This window comes from Phyllobates terribilis, unplaced genomic scaffold, assembly GCF_046119375.1.
Source record: "Phyllobates terribilis strain yellow unplaced genomic scaffold, ASM4611937v1 Scaffold_8__6_contigs__length_399053987, whole genome shotgun sequence".
In the NCBI taxonomy this organism is placed as follows: Eukaryota; Metazoa; Chordata; class Amphibia; order Anura; family Dendrobatidae; genus Phyllobates; species Phyllobates terribilis.
Genome location: NW_027362768.1, coordinates 249,303,933 through 249,320,484, shown reverse-complemented (window position 1 = coordinate 249,320,484; position 16,552 = coordinate 249,303,933). Strand labels below are relative to the sequence as shown.

Below are 16,552 nucleotides of genomic sequence, written 5' to 3'. Positions count from 1 at the left end.
ACTGATAAGACCTTCAGCATGACCTCTGCCAGCCCCTTGGACTTTGGATGCTGCACCCTCCTTTGAGCACCTGCCCCCCAATGGGACTCCCAGTATGGAGAGGGTTGCCTTTCTACTGAACCATCAACCACCTGATACCTTTCGACCAGTCCGACCAGTTCATCAGCATTCCGGGGATCTCCCTGGGCAACCCAAGTCTGCCTCAGCCTCGGAAGGAAAAGCACGAACCGGTCCATTACAACTCGCTCTACAATCTGCGCTGGAGTAGAAGACTTTGGCTGCAACCATTTTTGGACGAGGTGCAGTAGATCAAACATTTGGGAGCGAGGGGGTTTGTCACGGTGATATGCCCAGTGCTGGACCCATTGTGCCCTGACAGTCATTGTTACCCCCAAGTGCGCCAAAATTCCATTTTAAATTTTGCATATACTTTGGCATCCTGTAAAGCCAAGTCATGGTAGGCCTTCTCTTGCTCCCCCGTTAATTATGGGGCCAGGACTTCCACCCTCTGCTCTGGCGAGAGTTTCTCTCTATTGGCGACCCTTTCAAAAACAATTTAAAACATCTCTATGTCGTCACTCGGGGTCATTTTCTGCAAGGCTCTCCTCACCGCCTTCCGGTCAGAGAAATCTGTCATGACGGTCTGGGCCAGATGGAAAAGATGAGAAACGTGAACGACCCCATTAGAAAGAACTTCAGCTGTAAATCACCATCTGGGGAATGTATTTGGAAGTCGCCTTGCTACACTCATCAGAAGAGCTTTAAACTAGAACAATGTGGGAAGGGAAGCAAAAGGCCAGAAAAAGCCATACAGCTGACAAATACTATTGAGATCTCTGCTACTGGAAGTGGAAAGGAAGAACAAAGACAAAACAATTTAAATAATAAAAATATGGGAGGAAGAGAAACCAATCACAAACTAAAATGTTTTTATACAAATGCACAAAGCATGGGCAACAAACAAGGAGAATTGGAACTACTAATGCAGGAAAAGGAATATGATGTCATTGGAATCAATGAAACTTGGTGGGACGATACACATGATTGGAATAAAAGGCTAAAAGGATACAACTTATTTGCAAGAAACAGACTTGATAAACGAGGAGGAGGTGTTGCATTGTATGTTAGAAAAGCGTATATCTGCACAGAGATTGAAGCTTCAGAGACTGGGAGTTCTGTGGAAACTGTTTGGGTAAGAATACAAGGAGAGAACAACGGAAAGGACACCATTGTAGGCATTTACTACAGGCCACCTGGGCAAGCTGAAAATGGATGAACTCTTTATGTATCAAATGACCAAGTTCTCCAAAAAATATGACATAGTGGTCATGGGAGATTTCAACTATCCAGACATTTGTTGGGAATCTCTCTCAAGTAAAACTAACAGGTCAAGCAAATTCTTATCCTCTCTTGCTGACAACTTTATCTTCCAAAAGGTAGGGGAGAAAACAAGGGGATCTGCTACTTTGGATCTCATCCTTATAAACAGGGAGGAAATGGTTGAGGAGGTAAAGGTGGCTGGGACCCTAGGAGGCAGCGATCATGCTATTATAGAATTTTGGATAACTAGAGGAGGAAGACATGTGAAGACTCAGACTTCAAGGTTAGATTTTAGAAAGGCAGATTTTAAGAGACTCAGAAAGAGAATAGGAGGGATCCAATGGCTGGATGTCCTTAAGGACAAAAATGTCCAGGAAGGATGGGAAATTTTTAAAAATGAGATTCTCAAAGCACAGTCGTTAACAATCCCGAAAAGTAGGAAGAATGGGAAGCATTTAAGGAAACCAGGATGGATGAACACAGAACTTAAACACATGCTAAAAAGAAAGAAAGAAATGTTTATTAAATGGAAAGAGGGAGGCATATCTAAAGAAGATTATAATGCAGTCTGCAGATCCTGCAGGGCACGCATCAGGTTAGCTAAAGCTGACAATGAATTAAGGCTTGCAAGAGATGTCAAAAGCAATAAAAAAGGATTTTGGGGGTATGTCAAAAGTAAAAGAAAAGTCAAAGATGCTATAGGATTTTTACAGGATGAAAATGGAGAAATGGTAAGAGAGGATGTTGAGAAGGCCGAACTTTTTAATTCCTATTTTGCATCTGTTTTCTCTCAGAAAGAAAATGTAACATCAACTGATCTTCATTGTCCTTTTAAAGGAATAGAGGAATCCAAGTTATCTGTAAACAGAAAGATTGTGAGGGAATATTTAGCTAACATAAATGAGTTCAAGTCTCCAGGTCCAGATGAATTACACCCCAGAGTACTGAAGGAGATCGTAGAAGAAATTTTAGAACCACTCTCCATAATCTTTGAAAATTCTTGGAGAACAGGAGAAGTCCCAGAAGACTGGAGAAGAGCAAATGTTGTTCCTATCTTCAAAAAGGGGAAGAAGGTGGACCCAGGGAACTATAGGCCGGTGAGTCTGACTTCTATACCAGGAAAGATCTTTGAACAAATTATTAAACAACATGTATGTAAGTACATGGATAAGAATGAAGTGATTAACCAGAGTCAGCATGGGTTTGTAACTAACAAGTCATGTCAGACTAACTTAATTTCCTTCTATGACAGAATCACTGACTGGGTGGATCAGGGAAATGCTGTAGATATAGTATATCTTGACTTCAGCAAAGCATTTGACAAAGTATCTCACACCATCCTTATTGAAAAAATGACCAAGTATGCAATGGACCAGGCAACTGTTAGGTGGATTCATAACTGGCTTAGTGATCGGACTCAAAGGGTGGTTGTAAATGGCTTCACATCCAGCTGGATGAATGTCTCAAGTGGGGTACCACAGGGCTCCGTCCTGGGACCTGTATTGTTCAACATCTTTATCAATGATTTAGATGAAGGAATTGAGGGTAAACTGATTAAATTTGCTGATGACACAAAGCTAGGAGGGATAGCTAATACTAGAGAAGAGAGAGAGAGGATTCAAAAAGACCTAAATAAACTGGAGCAGTGGGCAGCAACCAACAGAATGGTTTTTAACAGGGAAAAATGCAAAGTACTACATCTGGGCAATAAAAATGAAAAAAGCATATACAGAATGGGAGGAATAGAGCTAAGCAAGAGTACATGTGAAAAAGACTTAGGTATACTAATAGATCATAGACTGAACATGAGTCAACAGTGTGATGCAGCAGCAAAAAAGGCAAATACAATTCTGGGATGTATTAACAGAAGCATACAGTCTAGATCACGTGAAGTCATTATCGGTCTTTACTCCTCTTTGGTCAGACCTCATCTGGAATACTGTGTACAGTTTTGGGCACCACATTTTAAAAAAGACATAGACAAACTGGAGCAAGTTCAGAGAAGAGCGACCAGAATGGTGACTGGTCTGCAAACCATGTCCTATGAGGAACGGTTGCAGGATTTGGGAATGTTTAGCTTGCAAAAAGAAGACTGAGAGGAGACTTAATAGCTGTCTACAAATATGTCAAGGGCTGTCACAGTGTAGAAGGATCATCTTTATTCTCATTTGCACAAGGAAAGACTAGAAGCAATGGGATGAAACTAAATGGGAGGAGACACAGATTAGATATTAGAAAAAACTTTTTGACAGTTAGGGTGATTAATGAGTGGAACAGGCTGCCACGAGAGGTGGTGAGTTCCCCTTCAATGGACGTCTTCAAACAGAGGCTGGACAGACATCTGTCTGAGATGATCTAGTGAATCCTGCTTTGAGCAGGGGGTTGGACCAGATGACCCAGGAGGTCCCTTCCAACTCTACCATTCTATGATTCTATGATTCTATGATCTATAACTGTACTGTAATCTCTTACATGTTCTGCAAAACTTGTATCTAACACTACATGGTCACCATATGGCGGTAATATCAGTGTTGGTCTTTGTATAGAGATTTGCATTCAGTAACAGCAGGATTATCTACTGAGGTTACGCTTCATTTTCCAAAGGGCTTTGAGAACAACATGAGTGCAGCTCAGCAGCCTCAGAGGAATGACTGGAAGCAGCGGTCTGTCACATGGGGAATGTCTGGGGGTGGAGACAGCGGTCTGCCACATGGGGAATGACTGGGGTGGAGACAGCGGTCTGCCACATGGGGAATGCCTGGGGGTGGAGACAGCGGTCTGCCACATGGGGAATGACTGGAGGCAGCAGTCTGTCACATGTGAAATGACTGGGGGTGGAGGCAGCGGTCTGTTACATGGGGAATGACTGGGGGTGGAGGCAGCGGTCTGTCACATGGGGAATGACTGGGGGTGTAGACAGCGGTCTGACACATGGGAAATGACTGGGGTGGAGGCAGCGGTCTGCCACATGGGGAATGCCTGGGGGTGGAGACAGCGGTCTGCCACATGGGGAATGACGGGAAGCAGCGGTCTGTCACATGGAGAATGACTGGGGGTGGAGACAGCGGTCTGCCACATGGGGAATGCCTGGGGGTGGAGACAGCGGTCTGCCACATGGGGAATGACTGGGGGTGGAGGCAGCGGTCTGTCACATGGTGAATGACTGGGGGTGGAGGCAGCGGTCTGTCACATGGGGAATGACTGGGGGTGGAGGTAGCGGTCTGTCACATGGAGAATGACTGGGGGTGGAGGCAGCGGTCTGTCACATGGGGAATGACTCGGGGGTGGAGGCCGCGGTCTGTCACATGGGGAATCACTTGGGGTGGAGGCAGCGGTCTGTCACATGGGGAATGACTGGGGGTGGAGGCAGCAGTCTGTCACATGGGGAATGACTGGGGGTGGAGGCAGCGGTCTGTCACATGGGGAATGACTCGGGGGTGGATACAGCGGTCTGACACATGGGGAATGACTCGGGGGTGGAGGCAGCGGTCTGTCACATGGGGAATGACTGGGGATGGAGGCAGCGGTCTGACACATGGGGAATGACTGGGGGTGGAGACAGCGGTCTGCCACATGGGGAATGACTGGGGTGGAGACAGCGGTCTGCCACATGGGGAATGCCTGGGGGTGGAGACAGCGGTCTGCCACATGGGGAATGACTGGAAGCAGCAGTCTGTCACATGTGGAATGACTGGGGGTGGAGGCAGCGGTCTGTTTTATGGGGAATGACTGGGGGTGGAGGCAGCGGTCTTTCACATGGGGAATGACTGGGGGTGGAGACAGCGGTCTGCCACATGGGGAATGGGGGTGGAGACAGCGGTCTGCCACATGGGGAATGCCTGGGGGTGGAGACAGCGGTCTGCCACATGGGGAATGACTGGAAGCAGCGGTCTGTCACATGGGGAATGACTGGGGGTGGAGACAGCGGTGTGCCACATGGGGAATGCCTGGGGGTGGAGACAGCGGTCTGCCACATGGGGAATGACTGGGGGTGGAGGCAGCGGTCTGTCACATGGGGAATGACTGGGGGTGGAGGCAGCGGTCTGTCACATGGGGAATGACTGGGGATGGAGGCAGCGTTCTGACACATGGGGTATGACTGGGGGGTGGAGGTAGCGGTCTGTCACATGGGGAATGACTGGGGGTGGAGGCAGCGGTCTGTCACATGGGGAATGACTCGGGGGTGGAGGCCGCGGTCTGTCACATGGGGAATGACTTGGGGTGGAAGCAGCGGTCTGTCACATGGGGAATGACTGGGGGTGGAGGCAGCAGTCTGTCACATGGGGAATGACTGGGGGTGGAGGCAGCGGTCTGTCAGATGGGGAATGACTGGGGGTGGAGGCAGCGGTCTGTCACATGGGGAATGACTGGGGATGGAGGCAGCGTTCTGACACATGGGGTATGACTGGGGGGTGGAGGTAGCGGTCTGTCACATGGGGAATGACTGGGGGTGGAGGCAGTGGTCTGTCACATAGGGAATGACTGGGGGTGGAGGCAGCGGTCTGTCACATGGGGAATGAATCGGGGGTGGAGGCAGCGGTCTGTCACATGGGGAATGACTGGGGGTTGGAGGCAGCGGTCTGTCACATGGGGAATGACTGGGGGTGGAGGCAGCGGTCTGTCACATGGGGAATGACTGGGGGTGGAGGCAGCGGTCTGTCACATGGGGAATGACTGGGGGTGGAGATAGCGGTCTGCCACATGGGGAATGCCTGGGGGTGGAGACAGCGGTCTGCCACATGGGGAATGACTGGGGGTGGAGGCAGCGGTCTGTCACATGGGGAATGACTGGGGGTGGAGGCAGCGGTCTGTCACATGGGGAATGACTGGGGATGGAGGCAGCGGTCTGACACATGGGGAATGACTGGGGGGTGGAGGTAGCGGTCTGTCACATGGGGAATGACTGGGGGTGGAGGCAGCGGTCTGTCACATGGGGAATGACTGGGGGTGGAGGCAGCGGTCTGTCACATGGGGAATGACTCGGGGGTGGAGGCAGCGGTCTGTCACATGGGGAATGACTGGGGGTGGAGGCAGCGGTCTGTCACATTGGGAATGACTGGGGGTGGAGGCAGCGGTCTGTCACATGGGGAATGACTGGGGGTGGAGGCAGCGGTCTGTCACATGGGGAATGACTCGGGGGTGGAGGCCGCGGTCTGTCACTTGGGGAATGACTGTGGGGTGGAGGCAGCGGTCTGTCACATGGGGAATGACTGGGGGTGGAGGCAGCAGGCTGTCACATGGGGAATGACTGGGGGTGGAGGCAGCGGTCTGTCACATGGGGAATGACTGGGGGTGGAGACAGCGGTCTGCCACATGGGGAATGACTGGAGGCAGCAGTCTGTCACATGTGGAATGACTGGGGGTGGAGACAGCGCTCTGTTATATGGGGAATGACTGGAGGTGGAGGCAGCGGTCTTTCACATGGGGAATGACTGGGGGTGGAGACAGCGGTCTGCCACATGGGGAATGGGGGTGGAGACAGCGGTCTGCCACATGGGGAATGCCTGGGGGTGGAGACAGCGGTCTGCCACATGGGGAATGACTGGAAGCAGCGGTCTGTCACATGGGGAATGACTGGGGGTGGAGACAGCGGTTTGCCACATGGGGAATGCCTGGGGGTGGAGACAGCGGTGTGCCACATGGGGAATGCCTGGGGGTGGAGACAGCGGTCTGTCACATGGGGAATGACTGGGGATGGAGGCAGCGGTCTGACACATGGGGAATGACTGGGGGGTGGAGGTAGCGGTCTGTCACATGGGGAATGACTGGGGGTGGAGGCAGCGGTCTGTCACATGGGGAATGACTGGGGGTGGAGGCAGCGGTCTGTCAAATGGGGAATGACTCGGGGGTGGAGGCAGCGATCTGTCACATGGGGAATGACTGGGGGGTGGAGGCAGCGGTCTGTCACATGGGGAATGACTGGGGGTGGAGGCAGCGGTCTGTCACATGGGGAATGACTGGGGGTGGAGGCAGCGGTCTGTCACATGGGGAATGACTGGGGGTGGAGGCAGCGGTCTGTCACATGGGGAATGACTCGGGGGTGGAGGCCGCGGTCTGTCACATGGGGAATGACTGTGGGGTGGAGGCAGCGGTCTGTTACATGGGGAATGACTGGGGGTGGAGGCAGCAGTCTGTCACATGGGGAATGACTGGGGGTGGAGGCAGCGGTCTGTCACATGGGGAATGACTCGGGGGTGGATACAGCGGTCTGACACATGTGGAATGGGGGTGGAGACAGTGGTCTGCCACATGGGGAATGCCTGGGGGTGGAGACAGCGGTCTTCCACATGGGGAATGACTGGAAGCAGCGGTCTGTCACATGGGGAATGACTGGGGGTGGAGACAGCGGTCTGCCACATGGGGAATGCCTGGGGGTGGAGGCAGCGGTCTGTCACATGGGGAATGACTGGGGGTGGAGACAGCGGTCTGTCACATGGGGAATGACTGGGGATGGAGGCAGCGGTCTGACACATGGGGAATGACTGGGGGGTGGAGTTAGCGGTCTGTCACATGGGGAATGACTGGGGGTGGAGGTAGCGGTCTGTCACATGGGGAATGATAGGGGGTGGAGGCAGCGGTCTGTCACAGGGGGAATGACTCGGGGGTGGAGTCAGCGGTCTGTCACATGGGGAATGACTGGGGGGTGGAGGCAGCGGTCTGTCACATGGGGAATGACTGGGGGTGGAGGCAGCGGTCTGTCACATGGGGAATGACTGGGGGTGGAGGCAGCGGTCTGTCACATGGGGAATGACTGGGGGTGGAGGCAGCGGTCTGTCACATGGGGAATGACTCGGGGGTGGAGGCCGCGGTCTGTCACATGGGGAATGACTTGGGGTGGAGGCAGCAGTCTGTCACATGGGGAATGACTGGGGGTGGAGGCAGCGGTCTGTCACATGGGGAATGACTCGGGGGTGGATACAGCGGTCTGACACATGGGGAATGACTCGGGGGTGGAGGCAGCGGTCTGTCACATGGGGAATGACTGGGGATGGAGGCAGCGGTCTGACACATGGGGAATGACTGGGGTGGAGACAGCGTTCTGCCACATGGGGAATGCCTGGGGGTGGAGACAGCGGTCTGCCACATGGGGAATGACTGGAGGCAGCAGTCTGTCACATGTGGAATGACTGGGGGTGGAGACAGCGCTCTGTTATATAGGGAATGACTGGGGGTGGAGGCAGCGGTCTTTCACATGGGGAATGACTGGGGGTGGAGACATCGGTCTGCCACATGGGGAATGGGGGTGGAGATAGCGGTCTGCCACATGGGGAATGCCTGGGGGTGGAGACAGCGGTCTGCCACATGGGGAATGACTGGAAGCAGCGGTCTGTCACATGGGGAATGACTGGGGGTGGAGACAGCGGTCTGCCACATGGGGAATGCCTGGGAGTGGAGACAGCGGTCTGCCACATGGGGAATGACTGGGGGTGGAGGCAGCGGTCTGTCAGATGGGGAATGACTGGGGGTGGAGGCAGCGGTCTGTCACATGGGGAATGACTGGGGATGGAGGCAGCGTTCTGACACATGGGGAATGACTGGGGGGTGGAGGTAGCGGTCTGTCACATGGTGAATGACTGGGGGTGGAGGCAGCGGTCTGTCACATGGGGAATGACTGGGGGTGGAGGCAGCGGTCTGTCACATGGTGAATGACTCGGGGGTGGAGGCAGCGGTCTGTCACATGGGGAATGACTGGGGAGTGGAGGCAGCGTTCTGACACATGGGGAATGACTGGGGGGTGGAGGTAGCGGTCTGTCACATGGTGAATGACTGGGGGTGGAGGCAGCGGTCTGTCACATGGGGAATGACTGGGGGTGGATGTAGCGGTCTGTCACATGGGGAATGACTGGGGGTGGAGGCAGCGGTCTGTCACATGGGGAATGACTCGGGGGTGGAGGCCGCGGTCTGTCACATGTGGAATGACTGTGGGGTGGAGGCAGCGGTCTGTCACATGGGGAATGACTCGGGGGTGGGGCCGCGGTCTGTCACATGGGGAATGACTTGGGGTGGAGGCAGCGGTCTGTTACATGGGGAATGACTGGGGGTGGAGGCAGCAGTCTGTCACATGGGGAATGACTGGGGATGGAGGCAGCGGTCTGTCACATGGGGAATGACTGGGGATGGAGGCAGCGTTCTGACACATGGGGAATGACTGGGGGGTGGAGGTAGCGGTCTGTCACATGGTGAATGACTGGGGGTGGAGGCAGCGGTCTGTCACATGGAGAATGACTGGGGGTGGAGGCAGCGGTCTGTCACATGGTGAATGACTCGGGGGTGGAGGCAGCGGTCTGTCACATGGGGAATGACTGGGGGGTGGAGGCAGCGGTATGTCACATGGGGAATGACTGGGGGTGGAGGCAGCGGTCTGTCACATGGGGAATGACTGGGGGTGGATGTAGCGGTCTGTCACATGGGGAATGACTGGGGGTGGAGGCAGCGGTCTGTCACATGGGGAATGACTGGGGGTGGAGACAGCGGTCTGCCACATGGGGAATGGGGGTGGAGACAGCGGTCTGCCACATGGGGAATGCCTGGGGGTGGAGACAGCGGTCTGCCACATGGGGAATGACTGGAAGCAGCGGTCTGTCACATGGGGAATGACTGGGGGTGGAGACAGCGCTCTGTTATATGGGGAATGACTGGGGGTGGAGGCAGCGGTCTTTCACATGGGGAATGACTGGGGGTGGAGACAGCGGTCTGCCACATGGGGAATGGGGGTGGAGACAGCGGTCTGCCACATGGGGAATGCCTGGGGGTGGAGACAGCGGTCTGCCACATGGGGAATGACTGGAAGCAGCGGTCTGTCACATGGGGAATGACTGGGGGTGGATGTAGCGGTCTGTCACATGGGGAATGACTGGGGGTGGAGGCAGCGGTCTGTCACATGGGGAATGACTCGGGGGTGGAGGCCGCGGTCTGTCACATGTGGAATGACTGTGGGGTGGAGGCAGCGGTCTGTCACATGGGGAATGACTCGGGGGTGGGGCCGCGGTCTGTCACATGGGGAATGACTTGGGGTGGAGGCAGCGGTCTGTTACATGGGGAATGACTGGGGGTGGAGGCAGCAGTCTGTCACATGGGGAATGACTGGGGATGGAGGCAGCGGTCTGTCACATGGGGAATGACTGGGGAAGGAGGCAGCGTTCTGACACATGGGGAATGACTGGGGGGTGGAGGTAGCGGTCTGTCACATGGTGAATGACTGGGGGTGGAGGCAGCGGTCTGTCACATGGAGAATGACTGGGGGTGGAGGCAGCGGTCTGTCACATGGTGAATGACTCGGGGGTGGAGGCAGCGGTCTGTCACATGGGGAATGACTGGGGGGTGGAGGCAGCGGTATGTCACATGGGGAATGACTGGGGGTGGAGGCAGCGGTCTGTCACATGGGGAATGACTGGGGGTGGATGTAGCGGTCTGTCACATGGGGAATGACTGGGGGTGGAGGCAGCGGTCTGTCACATGGGGAATGACTCGGGGGTGGAGGCCGCGGTCTGTCACATGTGGAATGACTGTGGGGTGGAGGCAGCCGTCTGTCACATGGGGAATGACTCGGGGGTGGGGCCGCGGTCTGTCACATGGGGAATGACTTGGGGTGGAGGCAGCGGTCTGTTACATGGGGAATGACTGGGGGTGGAGGCAGCAGTCTGTCACATGGGGAATGACTGGGGGTGGAGGCAGCGGTCTGTAACATGGGGAATGACTCGGGGGTGGATACAGCGGTCTGACACATGGGGAATGGGGGTGGAGACAGCGGTCTGCCACATGGGGAATGACTGGGGATGGAGACAGCGGTCTGCCACATGGGGAATGACTGGAAGCAGCGGTCTGTCACATGGGGAATGACTGGGGGGGTGGAGGCAGCGGTCTGTCACATGGGGAATGACTGGGGGTGGAGGCAGCGGTCTGTCACATGGGGAATGACTTGGGGTGGAGGCAGCGGTCTGTCACATGGGGAATGACTGGGGGTGGAGGCAGCGGTCTGACACATGGGGAATGACTGGGGGTGGAGGCAGCGGTGTGTGACATGAGGAATGACTGGGGGTCTATACAGCGGTCTGACACATGGGGAATGACTGGGGGGTGGAGGCAGCGGTCTGACACATGGGGAATGACTGGGGGGTGGAGGCAGCGGTCTGTCACATGGGGAATGACTGGGGGTGGAGGCAGCGGTCTGACACATGGGGAATGACTGGGGGTGGAGGCAGCGGTGTGTGACATGAGGAATGACTGGGGGTGGATACAGCGGTCTGACACATGGGGAATGACTGGGGGTGGAGGCAGCGGTCTGTCACATGAGGAATGACTGGGGGATGGAGGCAGCGGTCTGTGACATGGGGAATGACTGGGGGTGGAGGCAGCGGTCTGTGACATGGGGAATGACTGGGGGTGGAGGCAGTGGTGTGTGACATGGGGAATGACTGGGGGTGGAGGCAGCAGTCTGTCACATGGGGAATGACTAGGAGTGGAGACAGCGGTCTGTCACACAGAAACTACTTCATGCTGATGATCACACAATATTCTTATCACTGATCATTAATGATGATGCTGCAGAGCTTTTTCTTTGTTTTCTTTTCTTTGTCACCACTGGAGAATCGGGCAGATCACTGCACCTGGAGGTCCCACAAAGTAGGTAGATCCTCCACGGGTGAACCTGTACCCGCACAAAAATTCTTCTCACATGAGTAGTGAGGAAGCAGGCATCACCCAAGCTCATTATTTTCCTTACTCATTAGTTTAAGGCATAACCAGTAAGTGGCGTTTCCTGAAGCCACTCTGCACCCCCATCTCATCTACATCATGGAGATGCCATCACATTCTCACTATAATATCAGCAGCGAGGGATCAGCAGTCCTTCGTCCGCCCGCATCACTCATAATCTGCAGCATACACAAATTTTTCTGTGTTATTTTATTATGTAAAGTGAATGAGCAATATGCAAATTACCAGTACCACTGAAATGCATCATGGTAGTAAACAATCAAGACGGCGGTATAGCGTGGTGACGTAATTCCGCGGCGTTGGACCGCCCTCTTTCCTACACAATTGCTGCTGGGAAGGTGCAGGTTTGTAGGAGAAATATGGCCAAAGTGTTGTTAGATGAACTTTACCCATAAAGGGTGTTCCTTGGTCAGTTAGGATCTCCCTCGGTAGTCCTGTCCGGGTAAAGATGTGGACCAACTCGATGGCTATATTTTTCATGGAGGAGTTTCTCAGGGAAACTGGTTCTGTGTGCAGTGTAGCATAATTGAAGACAACCAATGTCTATTCATGCCCATGAGCATATTTAACTAAGGGGCTCGACCAGGTCCATGATGAGTTGCTCAAACGGCACCTCTATTCCCAGAGATCAGTTGGAGAGGGAGTGTTGTCCTAATGAGGCTCACCAAATTCCCTGAATCTAGTAGTCCAGTCATTTGTAGACAGTTCACTTTTACATGACAAGCTTGGGGCCCTTCACTAGGTGGACAGTCTACATTGCTGGTGGGATATGTGTAGCATGAACATCGGTGGTCAGGGGACAATGGACGGCTATATGACCTGAGCTGTCACATCTCCAGCAAAATACAGCCACTGATAAGACCTTCAGCATGACCTCTGCCAGCCCCTTGGATTTTGGATGCTGCACCCTCTTTTGAGCACCTGCCCCCCAATGGGACCCCCAGTATGGAGAGGGTTGCCTTTCTACTGAACCATCAACCACCTGATACCTTTCGACCAGTCCGACCAGTTCATCAGCATTCCGGGGATCTCCCTGGGCAACCCAAGTCTGCCTCAGCCTCGGAAGGAAAAGCACAAACCGGTCCATTACAACTCGTTCTACAATCTGCGCTGGAGTAGAAGACTTTGGCTGCAACCATTTTTGGACGAGGTGCAGTAGATCAAACATTTGGGAGCGAAGGGGGTTTGTCACGGTGATATGCCCAGTGGTGGACCCATTGTGCCCTGACAGTCATTGTTACCCCCAAGTGCGCCAAAATTCCATTTTAAATTTTGCATATACTTTGGTATCCTGTAAAGCCAAGTCATGGTAGGCCTTCTGTTGCTCCCCCGTTAATTATGGGGCCAGGACTTCCGCCCACGGCTCTGGCGAGAGTTTCTCTCTATTGGCGACCCTTTCAAAAACAATTTAAAACATCTCTATGTCGTCACTCGGGGTCATTTTCTGCAAGGCTCTCCTCACCGCCTTCCGGTCAGAGAAATCTGTCATGACGGTCTGTGCCAGATGGAAAAGATGAGAAACGTGAACGACCCCATCAGAAAGAACTTCAGCTGTAAATCACCATCTATAACTATACTGTAATCTCTTACATGTTCTGCAAAACTTGTATCTAACACTACATGGTCACCATATGGCGGTAATATCAGTGTTGGTCTTTGTATAGAGATTTGCATTCAGTAACAGCAGGATTATCTACTGAGGTTACGCTTCATTTTCCAAAGGGCTTTGAGAACAACATGAGTTCAGCTCAGCAGCCTCAGAGGAATGACTGGAAGCAGCGGTCTGTCACATGGGGAATGTCTGAGGGTGGAGACAGCAGTCTGCCACATGGGGAATGACTGGGGTGGAGACAGCGGTCTGCCACATGGGGAATGCCTGGGGGTGGATACAGCGGTCTGCCACATGGGGAATGACTGGAAGCAGCAGTCTGTCACATGTGGAATGACTGGGGGTGGAGGCAGCGGTCTGTTACATGGGGAATGACTGGGGGTGGAGGCAGCGGTCTGTCACATGGGGAATGACTGGGGGTGGAGACAGCGGTCTGCCACATGGGGAATGGGGGTGGAGACAGCGGTCTGCCACATGGGGAATGCCTGGGGGTGGAGACAGCAGTCTGCCACATGGGGAATGACTCGGGGGTGGATACAGCGGTCTGACACATGGGGAATGGGGGTGGAGACAGCGGTCTGCCACATGGGGAATGCCTGGGGGTGGAGACAGCGGTCTGCCACATGGGGAATGACTGGAAGCAGCGGTCTGTCACATGGGGAATGACTGGGGGTGGAGACAGCGGTCTGCCACATGGGGAATGACTGGGGGTGGAGGCAGCGGTCTGTCACATGGGGAATGACTGGGGGTGGAGGCAGCGGTCTATCACATGGGGAATGACTGGGGATGGAGGCAGCGGTCTGACACATGGGGAATGACTGGGGGTTGGAGGTAGCGGTCTGTCACATGGGGAATGACTCGGGGGTGGAGGCAGCGGTCTGTCACTTGGGGAATGACTGGGGGGTGGAGGCAGCGGTCTGTCACATGGGGAATGACTGGGGGTGGAGGCAGCGGTCTGTCACATGGGGAATGACTGGGGGTGGAGGCAGCGGTCTGTCACATGGGGAATGACTGGGGGTGGAGGCAGCGGTCTGTCACATGGGGAATGACTCGGGGATGGAGGCCGCGGTCTGTCACATGGGGAATGACTTGGGGTGGAGGCAGCGGTCTGTCACATGTGGAATGACTAGGGATGGAGGCAGCAGTCTGTCACATGGGGAATGACTGGGGGTGGAGTCAGCAGTCTGTCACATGGGGAATGACTCGGGGGTGTATACAGCGGTCTGACACATGGGGAATGACTCGGGGGTGGAGGCAGCGGTCTGTCACATGGGGAATGACTGGGGATGGAGGCAGCGGTCTGACACATGGGGAATGACTGGGGGTGGAGACAGCGGTCTGCCACATGGGGAATGACTGGGGTGGAGACAGCGGTCTGCCACATGGGGAATGCCTGGGGGTGGAGACAGCGGTCTTCCACATGGGGAATGACTGGAGGCAGCAGTCTGTCACATGTGGAATGACTGGGGGTGGAGGCAGCGGTCTGTTACATGGGGAATGACTGGGGGTGGAGGCAGCGGTCTTTCACATGGGGAATGACTGGGGGTGGAGACAGCGGTCTGCCACATGGGGAATGGGGGTGGAGACAGCGGTCTGCCACATGGGGAATGCCTGGGGGTGGAGACAGCGGTCTGCCACATGGGGAATGACTGGGGGTGGAGGCAGCGGTCTGTCACATGGGGAATGACTGGGGGTGGAGACAGCGGTCTGTCACATGGGGAATGACTGGGGATGGAGGCAGCGGTCTGACACATGGGGAATGACTGGGGGGTGGAGGTAGCGGTCTGTCACATGGGGAATGACTGGGGGTGGAGGCAGAGGTCTGTCACATGGGGAATGACTGGGGGTGGAGGCAGCAGTCTGTCACATGGGGAATGACTGGGGGGTGGAGGCAGCGGTCTGTCACATGGGGAATGACTGGGGGTGGAGGCAGCGGTCTGTGACATGGGGAATGACTGGGGGTGGAGGCAGCGGTCTGTCACATGGGGAATGACTGGGGGTGGAGGCAGCGGTCTGTCACATGGGGAATGACTCGGGGGTGGAAGCCGCGGTCTGTCACATGGGGAATGACTTGGGGTGGAGGCAGCGGTCTGTCACATGGGGAATGACTTGGGGTGGAGGCAGCGGTCTGTCACATGGGGAATGACTGGGGGTGGAGGCAGCGGTCTGTCACATGGGGAATGACTCGGGGGTGGAGGCAGCGGTCTGTCACATGGGGAATGACTGGGGGTGGAGGCAGCGGTCTGACACATGGGGAATGACTGGGGGTGGAGGCAGCGGTGTGTGACATGAGGAATGACTGGGGGTGGATACAGCGGTCTGACACATGGGGAATGACTGGGGGTGGAGGCAGCGGTCTGTCACATGGGGATGACTGGGGGTGGAGGCAGCGGTCTGACACATGGGGAATGACTGGGGGTGGAGGCAGCGGTGTGTGACATGAGGAATGACTGGGGGTGGATACAGCGGTCTGACACATGGGTAATGACTGGGGGGTGGAGGCAGCGGTCTGTCACATGGGGAATGACTGGGGGTGGAGGCAGCGGTCTGTCACATGGGGAATGACTGGGGGTGGAGGCAGCGGTCTGTCACATGGGGAATGACTTGGGGTAGACGCAGCGGTCTGTCACATGGGGAATGACTGGGGGATGGAGGCAGCGGTCTGTCACATGGGGAATGACTGGGGGTGGAGGCAGCAGTCTGTCACATGGGGAATGACTGGGGGTGGAGGCAGCGGTCTGTCACATAGGGAATGACTGGGGGATGGAGTCTGCGGTGTGTGACATGGGGAATGACTGGGGGATGGAGGCAGCGGTCTGTCACATGGGGAATAACTGGGGGTGGAGGCAGCAGTCTGTCACATGGGGAATGACTGGGGGTGGAGGCAGCGGTCTTTCACATGGGGAA

At 54.9% G+C, this 16,552-nt stretch overlaps 1 protein-coding gene and 1 non-coding gene across 3 annotated transcripts in view; one reads left to right on the top strand and one right to left on the bottom strand.

The window, feature by feature from the left end:
- Positions 1-16,552, top strand: part of POLDIP3 (DNA polymerase delta interacting protein 3) — a 58,506-nt gene that overhangs the window by 9,689 nt on the left and 32,265 nt on the right. Inside the window, exon 1 of one of the 2 annotated variants that reach the window (XM_073644129.1) lies at positions 12,367-12,385. The exons of the other annotated variant lie outside the window; for it this stretch is intronic. The gene's annotated coding sequence lies outside the window, so the exon portion shown is untranslated. Of the gene's footprint in view, positions 1-12,366; positions 12,386-16,552 lie in introns of those variants that run through there. 2 annotated transcript variants of the gene reach the window in all.
- Positions 11,911-12,060, bottom strand: LOC141160470 (U12 minor spliceosomal RNA). The gene has a single exon (XR_012250229.1). It is a non-coding gene; the product is annotated as a U12 minor spliceosomal RNA (small nuclear RNA).